We start from the raw sequence: 18751 nt of genomic DNA, 5'->3' as shown, positions 1-18751 counted from the left end.
TGTGTCAAGATTTATGGGCGTATCTAGGCAATTTGTGGGTGAGACATATATGTTATATCAGTCTTAAAGAAAGGTCCATGAGCCTCTCATTTTTGTTGGACACAAATCTATTAATTGTGGGCTACATCATGGGTTGAAATCTCAGTGACTTAAGAGTAGAATGCATAGCATAATCCTTGTTGAAGTTTATTATACATTGTTGGTGCTATTATGATCTAGTATATTTATCCACAATCATTACATTCTCCTATTCACAGGTCCTCTAAGTCTCATTCCTTTATATGTTGATGTATACATTTCAGTGATGGGTATGTTATTAAATGCAATTTAAAGCAAATACCAGTTGTTTAAAATACTCTTTCTTGTTAAGCCTAGCACTATTCATATGATTTAATTTCTAAATGATAGAAGAGACATCTACAGTCCACTCCTTGCAAACTGTTTGTGAAAATTTCTCTGTGAATTCAATCATCCAAACTCAGTAAAACATAGGTTCTACATGGGATATCCCTAAGTGGGAATTTACAATGCTAGTACCATCTATATATAAATTCATGAGCAATATATAAATTTTCTTGAACTCTTTGAATACTTATTTTTGGGATGCATGTTAGTTACCATGCATATTTAGTTGAGTTAAAATTGTAAAAGTGTACCTACAACAATGTGTGACCAAATTGTTTAACAAAAAGAAACATCATTGAAACATTAATATAAACTCATAAATTTAATGAAAATTATAATTACTTCCAGAAGGGAATTTTACAATGGTATGAGGGCATGTTCTTGGACAGTTGTTGGGTTTAAAGGGAAGATTATAACAAGGGGAAAATGCTTCCAAGTCAAGATGAATTGTTTGTTCATTTGAAGATTATGAAAAAACATTTGCAAAGATAATAGGGGTCATGGAAGTATGGGTGTCATCAAAGGAAATAAATAAAAAAAAGGAATGACATATCCAAAGATGAAAATGTAGCTAAGGAATAGGTAGCAAGGATTAAAGGAAGCTCAAAGGAGAATGATAATTCAAATAAGGATAGGAGAAAAGTATTAACTCATACAGAAGAGTCAGCTCCTACAGTTGAAGGCGAAGACCATGACCAAACCTCCTAGGACAAATTAGGAAAAGTCATACACGTTGAAGATAAAGCTAGCACAGATTCATCCCAACATGTTGGTACAAGGGTTTTGAATGAAGGAGAGTTAGAAATGCCTACAAAATGTTTATCGTCACTTAATGAGATTATTGAGTTAGATGATGAGTACAAAGAAAATCATGAGCCTACGATAGTTGATAATGATCCCCAAGAGGTGTGCAAAGATGATAACACACAGCTTGTCAGCGATGCAAATCCAGGCCCATCAGTTGATGCAGTAAATGTTGCTCATAAGCCTACTTGTGCTCATAACTTGGAAAACTAATTGAAGATGAACATAAACAAGATTATGGCAGCCACGAGGCAATATGATGATACACAGGCATTAGTGCCAAATTATTGTTGGAGTGCAGTGAAAATGACAGTTTGGGAGGAGAGCCTTCACTTGCAGATTTTTAGACTCTCAGAAAAGGCATTGGTAGAGATGAAATATAACTACCTACACCTCCTTTCAGATAGAAATCACCTACTCATGTTTGTTGAGATATATCATGATGATGATCCCTAAGAGGTGTGTAAACATGATAACACATAGGTTGTCAGCGATGCAAAACCATTCCCATCAGTTGATAAAGTAAATGTTGCTCATAAGCCTACTTGTGCCCATAACTTGGAAAACCAATTGAAGATGAACACAGACAAGATTATGGCATCCACGAGGCAATATGGTGATACAAAGGCATTGGTGGTATATTATTGTTGGAGGAATGCAGTGACACGTGACAGTTTGGAAGGAGAGCCTCCACTTGCAGCTTTTCGAACTCTCAAAAAGGCATTGGTAGAGATGAAATCTAACTACGTACGCCTCCTTTCAAACAAAAATGACCTACTCATGCTTGTCGAGATATATCATGATGATGGTGCCCAAGAGGTGTGCAAAGATGATAACACACGAGTTGTCATCAATGCAAACCCAGGCCCATCAGTTGATGAAGTAAATGTTGCTCATAAGCCTTCTTGCGCCCATAACTTGGAAAACAAATTGAAGATGAACGTAGACAATATTATGGCAGCCACAAAGAAATATGATGATACAACAAAATTTTGGAGGAGATCCTTCACTTGCAAATTTTCAGACTCTCAGAAAGGCATTTCTAGAGATGAAATATTAAACTACACATGCCTCCTTTTAGATAGAAATCACCTACTCATGCTTGCTAAGATATATCATGATGTGCTAGTAGGGAAAGAGGAGGAAGTTTACAAGCTTACACTTAAGCTTGAGACTACCCAAGAGTCCTTAAAGAGCACTCAGATGGCCCTTTAGGAATTAGAGTTGCGAGTTAAGCAGCTTTGTATGCAGTTGAGTCGTGGACACTCTTCAACCTCCATGGTAGACATCCAGTTAACTATGAAAACCATCACACAAGAGCATGTTAGGGGCAGTCATGATTTGATAGAGAAGCCTCCTGCAATAATTGAGCACGAGGAGCACCCAGATGAACTAGCACTTGCAGAGAGGTATGCCTAAGATATCTTTGATTATGCACCCATGGGATGTGGAGACAAATATATTTCAAATGAGTATACATCCATCTGGGATCCAAGTTCAATCGATATGAGTGGAATGGATACTAGAAGCCCAGGGTGACATTAGGATCTAGGTGGGACTTTCTATCTTATACCAAAGGTGTAGGATGAATATGGTGTTGGTGGCATGGTTGTCTCAGTGTCCAAACACAAAAATTATTTAGTGGAGTCCCAGTTAGCACTAGTGGCCATTTGGTTCATGAGCATACTCTGGCAGATCTCTTGGCACTTCGTCTGTGTGTGGGGTCGGGGGCAGGAGTTACTCATATTGGAAGGCATTGGTATGCCACCAGGTAGGGTATTTTATGGATACGATGCACTTCCATTGATGTATCGGGCACAAGAGCCATCGAGGATTGACACAACAATGACATCCCCATTAACATGTGAGGAGTTGTGCCACTTGGGTCTACCAAGACAAATGAGGAGATATGACACATATCATGGTGGGTTCACTAGGAGAGTGGTAGATACATTAACACATGTAGGATACCATACAATAAAGGGTGGTACAAAAGTAGGCAGTGGTATCCAATGGTGCACAAAGATATGTAGCAGAGTGTAGTATTATGCAAAGGAGTGCAAGGATACGTGGTTGTATGCAATATTATATGGCATTGCACAAAAAGATTTTGGAGCATGGCATCCAAAGGGATCTCCTGATAAGGACATTAGACATACCATTAGGTTTAGCTTACCTAGGATCAATGAGAGAACTGATGAGTATCTCTTGATCATACCCCTAGGGACTTACACACCTCTCTCTCCTTCGTATTTCTTACAGTCACAGAGGATTTGGTTGTTGTCCCTTGATGCTCTTGTCATGAGTAACAAGATACAGGAGGTTCACTTGAGATAGTTGGATGGGACATTATGCATCAGGAGAGAGGCTTCCCATCCGTGGCATATGGTCACAATCCGAGTTGGCAGAGGCAGGTTTGGGGATGGCCTAATCTATTATTGAAATAGCATAGGTTCCACCCTTGGGCTCACAATTAGGGGGGTCCATGATGCATTTTGGGAAAACACATTCTGAGGCGGTCTATGAGCATGAGATACAACAAATGGTAAACCTCTCTTACAAGAGGCTTTCTAGACACCAGGTAGTATTTGGGCGTGTCAACAGATTTATCTATGTGATCTGGTAGGAGTAAGGTGACTTAACAGGCACTGGGTTGATTATCAATACATGCTGTATCCCTATTGATTGCATTCATGGATCAAAGGAGAGGCACATATGGGTTCCAATAGTTAGCAATACTTCTTCATAGCAGTCAATTATGACCAGAGTGGTGCAGTGACAACATGTCAGTCTCCTTTTGAGATCAACTTGGGACCATGGCATTATAGGTCTTGATAACTTAGCTACCATTATGGATGAGCTAGTCTTTACAGGGGAAGATCACTCAGATCTTCAATTGGACTTTAGTTTGATGCAGGGTGTTCACTTATAAGTGATTCATTGATTGTATAAGAGAAGGAAGTGGTGGTTAGTTCATGTGGGAGAGGACCCTTTTTCAGTAGGAGTTGGATTATGTTTTCAGGAGTTCACGCTTGAGGTACATGGAATTGGTTTTTCGATAGAGCAACTTCTTGAAGAGTTGGTTGGAATTTCGCATTTTCGAGACACTCTACTTATTGGCAGTATACAAAGGGCCTATAGTGTATATTCCTTGTTGTGGAGTGAGAGATGCTTCATGATGATTAGGATGGTTTAGGACCTTGGTATTCACTTGGATTAGCTTGTGGAGCAGAAACATGTGATGACATTACTTGAGGACAAGCAATTTTGGAGATGGCAAACTGTAATGTCACCAATTTTTGCATTACCTTGTGATGAGATTAAGAGTCATCTCCAAAGCTTATGTAAGCTAGGTCACAGGAGCTAGATTACATTATTGGCGGGCTCGAAGGGTTTTGAGGAGTTCTATGGGTTCTGACTGAGATCACTTGCCATATTACCATCACAATTAGTTATGAATTTTTCACTCTTAGTTTTGTTGCATTTCGACGATTCCCATAAAATGGGGTTATTAATAGGCATATTTTAATTAATTATGTTTAAGGTGTTGTTTTAGGACGATTACTTGGAGAAACACCTTAGTGTAATAGTTCATTGGAATCAAGGCAAAAATATTTGTAGGGAAAAATGATAAACAAGGGGTTTTTGGTGACTAGCGTGAACATGGAGGTGGATTAAGCATTTTCTGAGGTTAAAAGTGGCTTTAATTAGTTAATAACAACCACTTTATTAACTAAAGAAAGAAAAGTGCTTTTAATATTTAATTGGAGGGAAAACGTATATGAGTTATAAAAAAGGGAAATGAGGGGTTCTTTCCTCATTCTTTCATTTGCATTTTTGAGAAAATGAGTTCTTGGAGGGTTTTGGAGAAGAAGATTAGGGTTTTAAAATCCCTAGCTACCATAGCTAGCTTTGGTGTTGAAACTAGACACCCTAGTTGGTCCAAAGAGTGAAATCACTGAGATTCCACCACTATGCTTCAATGGAGTAAAGAACTTGTAGAAGATATTGAGGTAAAGAGGGTTTATCAGTTAATTTTATCTTGTGGTAAGGTGTTTTCTATATATCTTCTCTTACAAGTGATAACCATAGCCAAATCTGGAGATTCATCTAGTTGGTAGAGTCACCATAAATAAGAACGAGTTTCCTAGTCTATTTGTTGGAGGGTTTGTGTAACAAAGAGGGTTCAATTCTCTATTTTTAAAGTTGGTCGAGTCCCTTATATATTTGGGACAAATTTTCTCTTGGTCGAAGTTGTTCCTACTGTTGGACATGGGAAAAACCTTCAACTTGACACATTGTGGATATAAAGACGACATCACTCCTTGTTGAAGCTAAGTTCTAGAGACACCTTTTACACAGAGGATTGTTCTATCCACCAAGGCTACAAATTTACCGATTTTTTAGATAACACGAGTTGAGGTAGAGTTGTTGTACATGTGTCACGATTTCTTGGTGTATGTGGGCATTTGTGGGTGAGATATATATGCTATATCGGTCTTAAAGAAAGGGCCACGAGCCTCTCATTTTTGTTGGACACAAATCTATTAATTGTGGGCTACATTATGGGCTGAAATCTTAGTGACTTGATATCATAACACATAATATAATCCCTATTGAAGTTGATTATACATAGTTGGTGGTATTTTGATCTGGTATCTTTATCCACAATCATTACATTCTCCTATTCACGGGTATTCTAAACCTCAGTCTTTTATTTGCTATTGTATACATTTTAGTGATGGGTATTCTATTAAATGAAATTTAAAGCAAATATCAATTGTTTAAATACTATTTCTTGTTAATCCTAGTGGTGTTCATGTGCTTTACTTTCTAAATGATAGAAGAGACACTTATAGCCCACTGCTTGCAAATTGTTTGTGAAAAATTCTTAGTGAATTAAATCATCCAAACTCAGTCAAACATAGGTTTTACATGGGATATCCCTAAGTGGGAATTTTACAGTGGTAGTACCAATGATATATAAATTCCTAAGCAATATACAAATCTGCATGAACTCTTTGAATACTTATTTTTGGGATTCGCATTGGCTACTGTTCACATTTATTTGAGTTAAAATTGTAAAAGTGTACCTACAACAGTGTGTGACCAAACTGTTTGACAAAAAAAAACACCACTGAAACTTCAATATAAACATCACAAATCCCCTCCGGAAACCACAAGGGAGAATGTTGGGAAGGCAACTTCTTGGGCATATCAAGCGGATGAGGAAGATTTAAAGAACAACAAAGTGCACTTTCCGAAGAATGACATGTTATAATCTAGAGAAAACACAGGTTGGACTCAAGTTGGAAAGAAAGGAAAAAGTATTTCACCAAAAAAACCAAGTCAGACTAAATCAAATCAAAATCAAAGCAAAAATAGTGGAAAATGGAATGTAAATGTGTTTGGGTATTGGTTTTTTTTTGGGAAAAAAGTTAGTTGGAAAGGGGAAAAAAAAATTGTGTCATGGGGAACTTGCTTGAGGGTTTGGATTGAGCCTTCGTGCTCAATCTCAGACCTGCAAGGAAGATTGGAATATGTAAAGATTATAACCTTGTAATCCAGGGTTTTTTTATAATAATACAAATCCCTACCCGTTTAGTTAAAAAAAAATGCATAACAATCATAATCTAAAATATATTTGGGAGAATAATTCCTCATGATGAGTAAGTTTGAATTTTCCAAATTTTGGTCTCCCTTATGATGGGTCATTGCTATTTGTTTAAATAAATGTGTTATATCTAGATAACATTTTAAAAGAGAGAAAATCTGTAAGTTGGATTTTAATTTATTTATTTTTTAAATATTTTGTATTAATTTATAATTTAGTTTTATTCATTCTTTTATCCATATTTAATGTATTAATATACCTTAAAGTCTCACTAGCACAACCGGTTGAGGATGAGCCTTGTCGACAAAGCGACCCAAGATCAAACCTTACAGGGGGTGGTTGTGCCCTGTGCTAGGGGGAGGAGACATGCTAAAAAAAATCCAGTCAGCTTAGGGCTGGTGTGGCCCAGGCCGGGTGCGATCCCCGGGTGACTTTGATGGATTAGATGCCCTTTGGTTGTGGCTCCTCATGTTGCATGTCAAGTCTGGAGAATCACAGACAATTTGACAAACAAAAACAAATGTATTAATATACCATAATTAAAAATAAGACAAGTTTTTGACCATAATAAATAATTATTTATTAAGCATATATTCAACAATGCACGATAGTCATAATCTAAAATGCCTTTTGAGAAAATAATTCCTTCGAGTGAGTAAGTTTGAATTTTTCAAATATTGCTTTCCCTTATAGTTGTTAAATTGCTTTTTTTTTTTGTAGGTAAGCACCCACGGGGGATTTGAACCAATGACCTATCACAAGGAGTGCCTTAACAGTGTACCCATTCACTGTCAAACCAAAACCTCGTGGGCTTATAGTTGTTAAATTGTTATTTGTTTAGACACATATTTTATATATAGAAGATACTAAATTTTTTTTATTAAAAATTAGAAGTTTAACCTATTTTAGTTTTAAATAATTTTAATTAATTTATAATTCAATTTTATTAGTCTTATTATTCATGATTAATGTATTAATGAACCATCATTAAGAACCAGATGATAAATAAAATAATTATTTATATATTCAGCAATGCACAATGCACTATAGTCATAAAGCTAAAAACATTATGACCATTCATTTCATTTTTATAATTAAAAATATCCTATCACATGTTATCAAGTAGAATTCAACCATACAATAAGGATTTGTAATATTATTAAGATTCTAAATTGGTGTTAATTTAACATTAAACTTTCACTACAAAAACTAATGTGTTATATAGAGAGGTTTTCTCATAGATAGATATAATATACTTTTGGTCTCACGTCATGCTGTACTAGTTATAGTTGTCATCATCACATCTGTGGGTTGCAATCATAAAAAAAATAGCTCATGGTTGTAATTATCACACTTTGTTATTTCTCAAGCCATCTTCTCTATACTTAATTTTTTGTTGTTGTTATCGAGATAATTATGAAAATGAAAATTTTATGAAAATGTGTATGATGTTATCATATTATTAGATTCTAAATTGGGATTAATTTAACATTAAAATTTTAATATAAAAAATAATGTGTTATATAAAGAGGTTTGCTTATAAACAGTGACAATATATTTTTGGTTTTAAGGCATGTTGTATTAATTATGGTTGTTATTGACATAATTACACAAGTAGTGGGTTGTAATTATAAAAGGTAGCTCGTGGTTGTAGTTATCATACTTTGTCAATTCTCAAGCTAGCATTTTCTCTATATTTAATTATTTTGTTGTTGTCGAGATAATTATGAAATTTTTAAAATTTTATGATGCTGAAAAAAAATTGAATTCATTTGGATTGAAAATTGAAAAAGAAAACCCAAAACTAAATAAGAACTATAAATTTGGAAATACAATTAAGGTCAAAAGTTATTCAAGTGAAGCTAGAGTTTCTCCTAATGTTTCTAGTCATTACTCCTTGGTCTCAAGAAATTGGGTGAACACAAAACTCCTTTCTTAGATCCAAGAGTTCATGTTCTTAGAAAATTCCCATGACAACTTCTATACTTGCAAAGTTGCTTCATTGAATGGCTCATATTTGTTCTTTCAATAAAATAAATTCATTATTAGTCTTCCCAAGATCTTGTATTTTGTAATACATAATATTATCATAAGTTACAACTCTTGTTTGTAGTTAAGTTGTTGTACACCTAATCCTCTAAGGGTTGGTGTGGAATGTGAGCAGTCAAAGGGAGTCCAAGAGACCGTGGAATATGGAATTCAATGGTCGCTCCAATGTATTATAAAATGCATATCATGTGAATGATATATGCATTCAATGCTTATCTTTCACATTTGTTGTTCACATTCCATGTATGTTTAACATGGTATCAGAGTTGCAGGAGAATTCTGGCCCTGCTCCAATTTGAGTCATTGTTTTCTTGGGCCTTTCTCTGTGTGTTTGTCGGACTTGTGTGTTGTCTAAACTCTTCCAAAATCTACACCGGTCATAGCGCAAGACTGAAATTTGGCTCTCTGCCACCACTAAATCCTGACCTCTCTGTGGTTGTCAGTAATATATGGTTTTTCTGATTCTGGCTCAGCGATTTGGATGCATTTTACCCATATGTGTGTTGGTATGCCCAAAGTTGTCTCATATTCTAATGTGTGTTACTCACGCCTAGACTTGTACCATGCCATTTTTTGTTGCCTCTCTACTATCACTCTGACCTCTGCCTATTGCTTACTCACATCTTTGTACAAATCTCTGTGTATGTCAACTGCTATTTTTCTTCAGTTATCTCTACCATTGCTACATTCTCTGCACTTTGTATGCATTTGAATGTGTTTGTATGCGTTTGGTTGCTTCTATACACCTGCGCTACCCCGGTGGTTTCTCATACAGCCCCGTTACCTCCTCCCACTTGAACTATACCAACATATACCATGCTCGACCCCTTCTCACTAAGCGTCATTACCCATACTCTGCCCTTCCATATGTTATACCTGTACAGTCCATACCAAAGCACGGTTGGCCTGAACTCTCGCAACCTCAGCACTCTGGTTGCATTGTTGGTCTCGGTACCTCTCCACAGTTGACTCCTCCTAATTGACCTCGCCTTCCATGCCACAATTGTCTCCATATATCAAACTCGCGATAGGATTTGAAGGAGGAATAACCACCACTCCGTATCATAGTTTACAATAGCACTCCCATTGGTTCGACTCGGCATACACACCGATCCCTCGAACCGTTAATGCTCGACCTCGACTCCTTGTTACTCTGGTCCCCTCACACTCCTCCGCACAGGCGACTCCCCTGGTCTCTCCCGGATGTGACTACAGTCTGGAGGTACGCACCTCCTCTTCAGTCTGGAACCCTGTCCAACCTCCACCACAACTTTTGTGGTCTTCCTCAACCGGGATTCTCCTCTTTACACAACATATGCGATCTTCAACATTCTCATTCCGCTAATTAATCTGGCTTTGATTTTCCATTTGATTCCTCAAGCCATTATTCATGTGGACGAGGTGAGTCATTGAATGGTATCAAAATCAAACCCTAATACTTCCAAGTCTCTTTGCAGTAAGAACCAATCTACTCTCTCAGTTTTTTCAAATTTCAACGTTCTGCACATAACCTTCCAAGTGTCAAGAGTCGTATACCAAAGCAGTTTGTCTTAGGTAGATTTATTTATATTGAGTGTACCAGAGCTTGTTGTGAGAGAGAGAGTGGTAGCTCTCATATTCGAGTTGAATAATCTCTTACAGAGATAATAAAAAGTATGTGAAGTAGTTAGAAATCTGGTGCCAAGGAAGAAAATCAACTTCTGGAGCAGTGACATTCTGAGAACTCCTTTTGAATGGTGCGATGAATGGTATACGGACCCTTTTTTTTAAGGTTGTGCGTTGTGAACATTGGTTCATATATTAGTGTATAGTGAATGTATTGGTGGTATAAGTGGCATATAAAGTACTTTGAGTAATTTTATAAGATCATGATTTATAAAGTGAAGATTCAAAAAATAAAAGAAAAAAAGAGATAAGTTTGGTATATTATTTATATGGTATGGTTTTATAAGGAGTGGTTGACAGATTTCTTCAAGAAACTTGATAGATTTTTCAAGAAGCTTGTTTTATACAAATAAACTGATCTAGTTAGCTTTTTAAGGGACGCAAAGTATCACCAACGCACTACATTCGTTTGAAAAATGGCTCGAATTAGTGAAGTTTTGTATTTCCTAAAAGCTTTGATACATTCCGTTGACCTTGATACAATGAAAATTGACAAAGCCTCTCTTCTTAATATTCAAATATGTTTAGAAGATGCAGAGGAGAAAATCGAGTTTCTTCAACTCGAGTCAAGCTACAATAAGGAATTACAATAGTGGAGTCATCATTTTGAACCTGTTTCTATTCAGAACAATGAGATAGACTCTCATAAGCAAGAAATCAATCATGTTGATCTAGTACCCAATAAAGGAGCATATTTGCAGAAAGATGCGAGAATTCAGCCTGCACTTCCCAAGCCCATCATCATACATTGGGAAGAGCTTGTCCATAACATGCACATAACTGGTCTCGGATCTGACAAGCATGTGTCCTTTCATATTCCAGATTATTCAAAGCCCATCCAGTTTCATAGTGTCGGGTTTCTTCATGACAATTCATCTTCAGTTGTTTCAAATCTTGCTCCTCTTCCACAATAGCAACAACATAATGTTAAATGCCAACATTGTGACCCAGTTGGCCATATGAAAGATCACTATTTTGATCTTCATCCATGTGAGCATTGTCATAAAACCACTCATCATTCAGAAAGATGCTTCAGAAACAAACCTCTTGCAAGAGAAAAGGTTCACTTTGGATGGATCGCTTCTTGGCAATGGGCTTCAACAACTAAGAAGATATTTCAGTCATATGTCAGAATCTCTTCTAGAATATTAAAAGGTATTGCAGCTGAGTTTTCTCCATCTTCTCACTTTGTATATGACAGGGGGGGAAGTGATGGTCATCTTCAAGCTTCAAAGCCACATCAAGCGAGTCTCAGCTATAACCTGCCATACTAGATTCAGAGTTGTAACCAGAGACAAAGATGCCCCTGAGCATGCCATTGGTTAGTGGTCAGCTTTAAACCATCTATGCGGGGTGAGACCTCCCTTTTCAGGATGAGCGTCTCCCTCTTCAAAGAATTGGGGACACTTCCTCTAGCATTAAGCATTCCAGAGTGGGTGTTCATCCTTAGAACACGCAGGTTGAGACCTCCCTTTTCAGGTTGAGTTTCTCCCTTTTATGCAAGTTGCAAACCTCCCTTTTCCAGGTTGAAGGTCTCCCTCTTCAAAGCATTGAGAGCACTTCCTCTAGCACAAGAATTTAGCTTCTTGCCAGATTTGGAAGAGTTCTGGGAATTTCACTAAGCGTTCCAGTGTTGGTAGTCATCCTTAAACCACCACCTTATGCCAACATTTTAGAGAGCACATTCAACCAAGTGTTGCCATGCATTTTTGCACATTTTTTATTACATATCTCTTCTTGGACTCATACATACCCCTTCAGATTAAGGGGGGGGGGGGATGTTGGACACCTAGTCCTCTAAGGGTTGGTGTGGAATGTGAGCAGTCAAAGGGAGTCCAAGAGACCTTTGAATATGGAATCTAACGGTCACTCAGATGTATTATAAAATGTATATCATGTGAATAATATATGCATTCAATGCTTATATTTCACATTTGTTGTTCGCGTTCCATGTGTGTTTAACACAAGTTATCTATCCGTGAAAAGTTTGTGATTGTTCACTTTTATTGGTGATCTCAATTTGCAAAGTATACCTTGTTGCTATATATGTTACAATAATATTTTATTTTTATTTTTTATTTTGGAAAATAACATATTCTGCAGAATTATTGATTTTTTTGTTTTGTTTTGGAAATGAAATACTTGTTATGGGAATAAGAGAGATGAGTTGTTTTAGATTAGAATCTAGCTCATTGAATTGTTGTTGTTATACATTTAAAGAAATTATTCTTAATATTTGTATATCTTCTAATAATTAATTCCTACAACGTGGTAGAGCATTGCTCTAAACTTAGAAATTCTGAAGAGAAAGGGGTTTTCTTCACTACTAGTTGTTTCTTCTATTTTGTTAGCATGCCCTTACGAGCCAATCTAATCACTAAAAACATTTCAGTGTCACCCAATTCATTTGATACTACCAATAGTTGAAACAAATATGCATTGAGGAGATCATCATTGTCTTTATTCAATTCTTTATGATTAAGGAACAAATTGTGTTTCCCTAGCCTACTATTATTTTGAAACCAAATTCCTAAAATAATAGAATCCATAAACAAATTCATCCATGTAAAATCGGTTTGTTGACTAAGTACATTGAGGTTTCATGATTGTTAAGAAGGAAAATGGTGTTTCAAATTGTTTATGTCATTTGACAATGCTTCTCTTTCTATCATGATATGGTTCCTCTATGCTTTTGATAAGTTATTGCTTATAAAAAAGATAAGATGGTGTATGTTTTCTTCACTAGGTTATGCAATAACTTCTCCAATTGAAATGTTTGATGCATCTTTGTCGACTCTATGTGGAATGCTTTTATCTAGTTTGAGAACATCTAAATCAATGATGTGACATGTTATCCTTCCAAACCTCAGATTATTCACTACACTTACTAAACCATTTGAATATACTTTTCTTTTCAACAATTCTTCACATGGTACTAAAATCACACACACATGAACTTGTTATATCGTGTATGAACCATTAAGTCTCAAATTCTACACTAAAAAATTCATGATGGCATAGTTAGGATGTAACTCCCCTACGATGAAACCTTTATGTGTTTTGCACATATCATGTTTAGGCAAGTGAGTTGGGAAATATTTTGGGCTCTTTGTGTCCATGTACATATGTATCCAGGCTAATGTGCATATGTTAATATGTTTTGAGTCCAAATTACTTATGTGGTTTCTGGTGGTGACCTGCAAAAAGGTCAACAATCCTAGATCTGTAACTATGTAATCACACACATATTAATAAAATACACCATTGTTGTAGACCAAATCAAACAAGAGAGTATGGAGAGCTAGATTGCACTAGTGGAAATGTTAATTTGCTAGCTCAGTGTCAAATTCCAACCATGGGGCGAGATTCCTCTTTTCGAGAGGACCTATTTTGACTATTGAAGTGCTCAATTTGGACAAGGGAAAGTGTATTTTTGAATTAAATCCCACATGTGCATATTTAATCAGGTTGGCCCAAAAGATAAATTGGAGACCCTTGGAAGGCTATAAATACAAGTGTCCTCAACCTCATTTGGACATCATCATTATGATCATTCTTCTTCTTTATTTGGTTTGGCTCGCACATGTCTGAGATCATTCGTGAAAAGTTTGCTCGCACAAGTCTGAGATTGCAGGACCCAAATCCTGCACATGTCTATGGCTTTTGGTTTCTGAACGCATGTATGACAAAGGCATGTTTCAGTCATAACCATAGGCTCGTAGGCTCATGCATGCAGTTGGAGGGTTTTAGCCACACACACGTCACTCTTTGGGTGCAACTGGGACCTAGGGTTTGGTTTTTTAGTTGACCGTAGATTTCGCTCATTGACGCAGGGTTTGGAAGTTGACTGCAAACAATGACAGTTGATCGCAGGCTTCTGAATCAAGGTTTTTTATTATTGGCATTGTTGAGTTCATCTCATTATACTGTTCAGTTAATTTTTTTGGATAGTTGTATGGATGAATATATGGATCATTCTACTCTCTTTTGTTGAATCATTCAATGATAATCTAATAAGAAGAAGAATTTGAAAGGGTTTTCCCCATAGTGGGTTTTTCCCTGGTCTTTGACCAATCCTAGTGTCTCTATATGTGAATGATTTTATCTTATTGATCCTTTATGTTTCGTTGCATTGATTATGATGTTGTTTGTTTTATATAATTGCATATACTGCTGAATAATGATGTCAATCTGAATAATGTTATGATGTTGTAGAGTGAATTTAATATAAAAATAATGAAATGCAATTATCAAAGCAAAGAACAATATAGCCCTAAGAAAAATTAACATGGAATCAGAGTTGGGCTGAAGAAAAGACACCTTTGATGGAAAAAAGAGAACATGGTGGAGACCTAAAAGAATGTTAGGGTTTGAAGGTAACCCTAGGCAATTTATGCATTAGGGTTTGATGGATATTATATGGTTAGGGTTTGAAAGAAACCCTGGATTATGGCAAAGGTTTGAGACATGCACTCTAGAAACCCTAGCATGATCAACATGAACATGTTTAAGCACTTGTGACATACTTGATGCAGCCCTAGATGTGATAGTCTCTATTAGGCCCGATTAGTGTTGAAGTTGATAAATCAAATGAAGGCATCAATGTTATGGACAATCATGACTTTGGAAGGCTGGTTCAAGAGGGAGAGCTCACCTCTCATTGAAGATAAGTACTTTAGATTTATGTTGCCTCCTTGTGATCCCATTCTTGTTTGAGTTTGTTGTTTTAATTATTACTTATACTTCCTGCATGTATATGTGACTATTTGGATGCTTATAACCTCCCGATGAGTTGTGATAAGTGGATCCTTCTTGAGGATCGTGGCTAGTGCAGGAAGAGAAGAACTAGCGCTGGAAAAGGAAAAGAGGCACTTGATGAAAAGTTGACAAAGTGCTACAGTTTCCTATGTCAAATAAGAAGGTGCACATGTATTTGAATACTACAAGGTATGTATGGTGCTTTATTTCAATGTTATTTCTCAGTTGCAATATTGGATGGCAAGGTAAGCCCTAAGGTATGATGAGAATAACACTTTCACAAATGCCTTATGCATATGAAAGTTTGATTCATGGTACTTATGAGGAGATGGTGCACTTGGTACTGAACAAGTATCTTGCATTCTATTAAGTCGTGGTAAAGCTACTTAGAAACATTTATTTTTGATATATTGGTATACTTGGCAAAGAATCTTACATGATAAATTTCTAGATCTTATGAAGCAAGCTAGATACATTGTTTTGATATGGTGACTTGATACTATTGTTAATGCTTGTGACAAGCATGATAACCATGATGATAGAAGTGTAACAATAAGATTGTTGCTCAAGATCCCCTTGTTGACCTTGGCTTAGTAATTTTGACAATGTAGTAAATCTGGATGCCCTGACTTGATGGACTAAGCTATGTAAGTGATATTGTGTTCATGATCTTTGAGGTATGATGATACACTTGTCAGCTACCCTAATCATATGACTCTAACCCTTGATGAAATTTTGATGTCATGTTCATATGTGATGATGAAGTAGTTGGTGCTAACATGTTATGACCATGATGGATATATGTTTTAGAACTTGATATAGTTTGATTTCATGATCTAACAGTTTTGCTGATGCATGACAATATTATGATAAACAGGTTGATAATGATGAAGTCTAAAGTGGTTGATCATTAAGAGGGAGACTCTTCATAAGGGCCCTACACATATTATCATTAAATATATGGAATATTCCTTATTGTTGAAATAAGTTTCTGGACATAAATAGGCAAATATCTAACATGGTTAGTCTACAACAAGTTTTGGTATGAGAAGAGAGGGCTTACCTTAGTCTAAGCCCCAATCGCACATAAGCAAGCTTATCAGTGTGGTTATAGGCCTCCAACTGCACGAAAGAAAGCCTATGAGTGTGGTTATGCATGTAGGTCACAAGACTGAAGCTTTATGCATAAAATCAAGAATGCACTAGGAGTATGACAATCCTACAAATATGGAGCAGACATCAGAATGTCCTATGAGCAGGGAAGTTTGAATGTTTAACTTACTATAGAGAATGTAAATGTATTGACTAAACTTGTGTTTATATGTGACTGAAATCTACATATCAATATATCATTTTGGTTTGAAGCTAATGTATGACAATATTTTATAACAATTGCAAGGGTTTGAAAAGATCTTGTTGGCTTGACTTAGTGAGCATATTGGCATGAATGACTGATGATGCTTTAGAACTTTGACATGTTGTTTGATGATTCATAGATATGTTTTGGATTATATATTGTTTGAGTTCATAGTGATAAAAAGTTAGAGTTTTGATTTGATTTGGTACTCGATGACTGATGAGTTCCCTTGATGATAGTGCTATGTTTGCATAGTGACTTTCATTGATTAATGTTGGCATTGATTTTGTATTGGTTTCATTGACTTTGGAACATTGGTTGAAGTATAAACAGTTGTGACTTATTCTTGGTATATGCATTTGCATCTAGTGACAATTCATATTATGATGGCATGATGGAATTTGATATTGCTTAATAACAATTTGTTGACATAATAATAGATGAAATCATGACTTAGTATTTGGATGTGAGCTCTACCTGAAATTTGGTTTGAAGAAGTTTGTCACAGTGATATTGGCATAAACTTATATGATTTTGATATTAGTTTTGATCTGACATTTAAGGCTTGATAAGCTAACTTAGTTGATTTGAATACACAGTATTAATTTGTGCAAGGTTGAGCATATTGGTTTGGTCAAGTGTTATGTTTGCAGAAAGCATTGTATGAAGCAAGCTCCTCAAGCCTGGTATATCTGCATTGATAATTACCTCGTGAAGCCAGGAAGATGTGCAAATCCAAACCTCCACTTCAAAAATGGTCCAAGATATGCTTTTGATTTTGGTTTTATATAATGATGGTCTATTCATGATAGATAAGGAGCCTCTGGTGATCAAAGTAAGAGGGAGTTGGCCTCTAAAGTTTGAAATGACGAACCATGGCATGATGAGTTACTTTCTGAAGTTTGGAAAATAAAAAAATATATATCGTGAAGTTATTGAAGAATTGTTGGAAAATGTAGATACGAATCCTTGGACACTCCGATTGAATTTCAAGAAGTTATGAAGAGATATTGTTGAACCTGCATTGCCAACCAATAGTCGATTGCAACATTGATGTTCCGTGTGAACATCCATCTATATATATATATATATATATATATATATATATATATGTCTTGCATAGATCAACCTGAGTGAATTCATTATTGAGCATATTTATACACATTAAGTTGTCACTGAGCACACTTCAAGATATTTGCATAGGATGATCAATTTTTGGTCTGAGACATTCTTCTTGTGATATGTGACTACAAAGATATAATGATGTTGTTTCGATTGTTATTGATGAGATTAGCACATTTGGGTGTTGCCTTAGCATGATATCTGCCATGATATTTTTTGATGAGAAGTTTGTAGCTTTAAGCATGACTGAAGTTGATATGATGTTGTTGGCATAGCTAGCTATGAGGCAAGTTGAAGAAGCTCTTTGGAGAGCTATTTGAGGAGATTCTGGGTATGAAAGGGATACATTGTGATAATAATGAGTGGGATTTGATTGGAAGAGAATCACATATATATCTGGGACTGAGATATCTTCAGTCGATGTTGCTGTACAAGACAAGCTTAGGCTTGTGGTCGCTGCCTCTATGAGAGCGAGGATGAATAAGGTATCCTTTTATATATATTTTGTTCTAATATGATATTTGATTTGATGTCCTGCATGAACATGAGACTGCTTCTATTGTGCATGATGATTAAGCTGATACCATATATGAGCACGATGATATGTTTGTGATCTACAGAGAGTAGGATTGATTGAGAACACTGAGCCGAATCTATCCCCCTTGTCCGGTCTCCTAGAGTGAGGAATTGAGATGGAAGGGTCCCAGGGTTAAAGGATCTTTGGATAATAAGGTCATAGATGTTGCTCTCTTATCTATTTCAGATGGGGTTGGAGATGTTGCTCCCCTATCTTGGTCTTTGTAGAGTATATCCCAGTTGGAATCATACTGATTGGAATCTGGATTAGGGGCCAAAATTTGCTCAAAAATGAAGGTGTCCGGAATCGCTCGAAACTTGAACGAATGCGTCAGTCTCGTCAAGAAGATCGCAACGCAATTCGTTTCACTGAAAACTGAGTCTGGATGAAGGAGAAAATG

This window comes from Pinus tabuliformis, chromosome 9 (assembly GCF_031772625.1).
Source record: "Pinus tabuliformis cultivar Carrire ecotype Pingquan chromosome 9, CPIR1, whole genome shotgun sequence".
In the NCBI taxonomy this organism is placed as follows: domain Eukaryota; kingdom Viridiplantae; phylum Streptophyta; class Pinopsida; order Pinales; family Pinaceae; genus Pinus; species Pinus tabuliformis.
The sequence above is the reverse complement of the archived record's forward strand: the minus strand, read 5'-3'. Positions refer to the sequence as shown.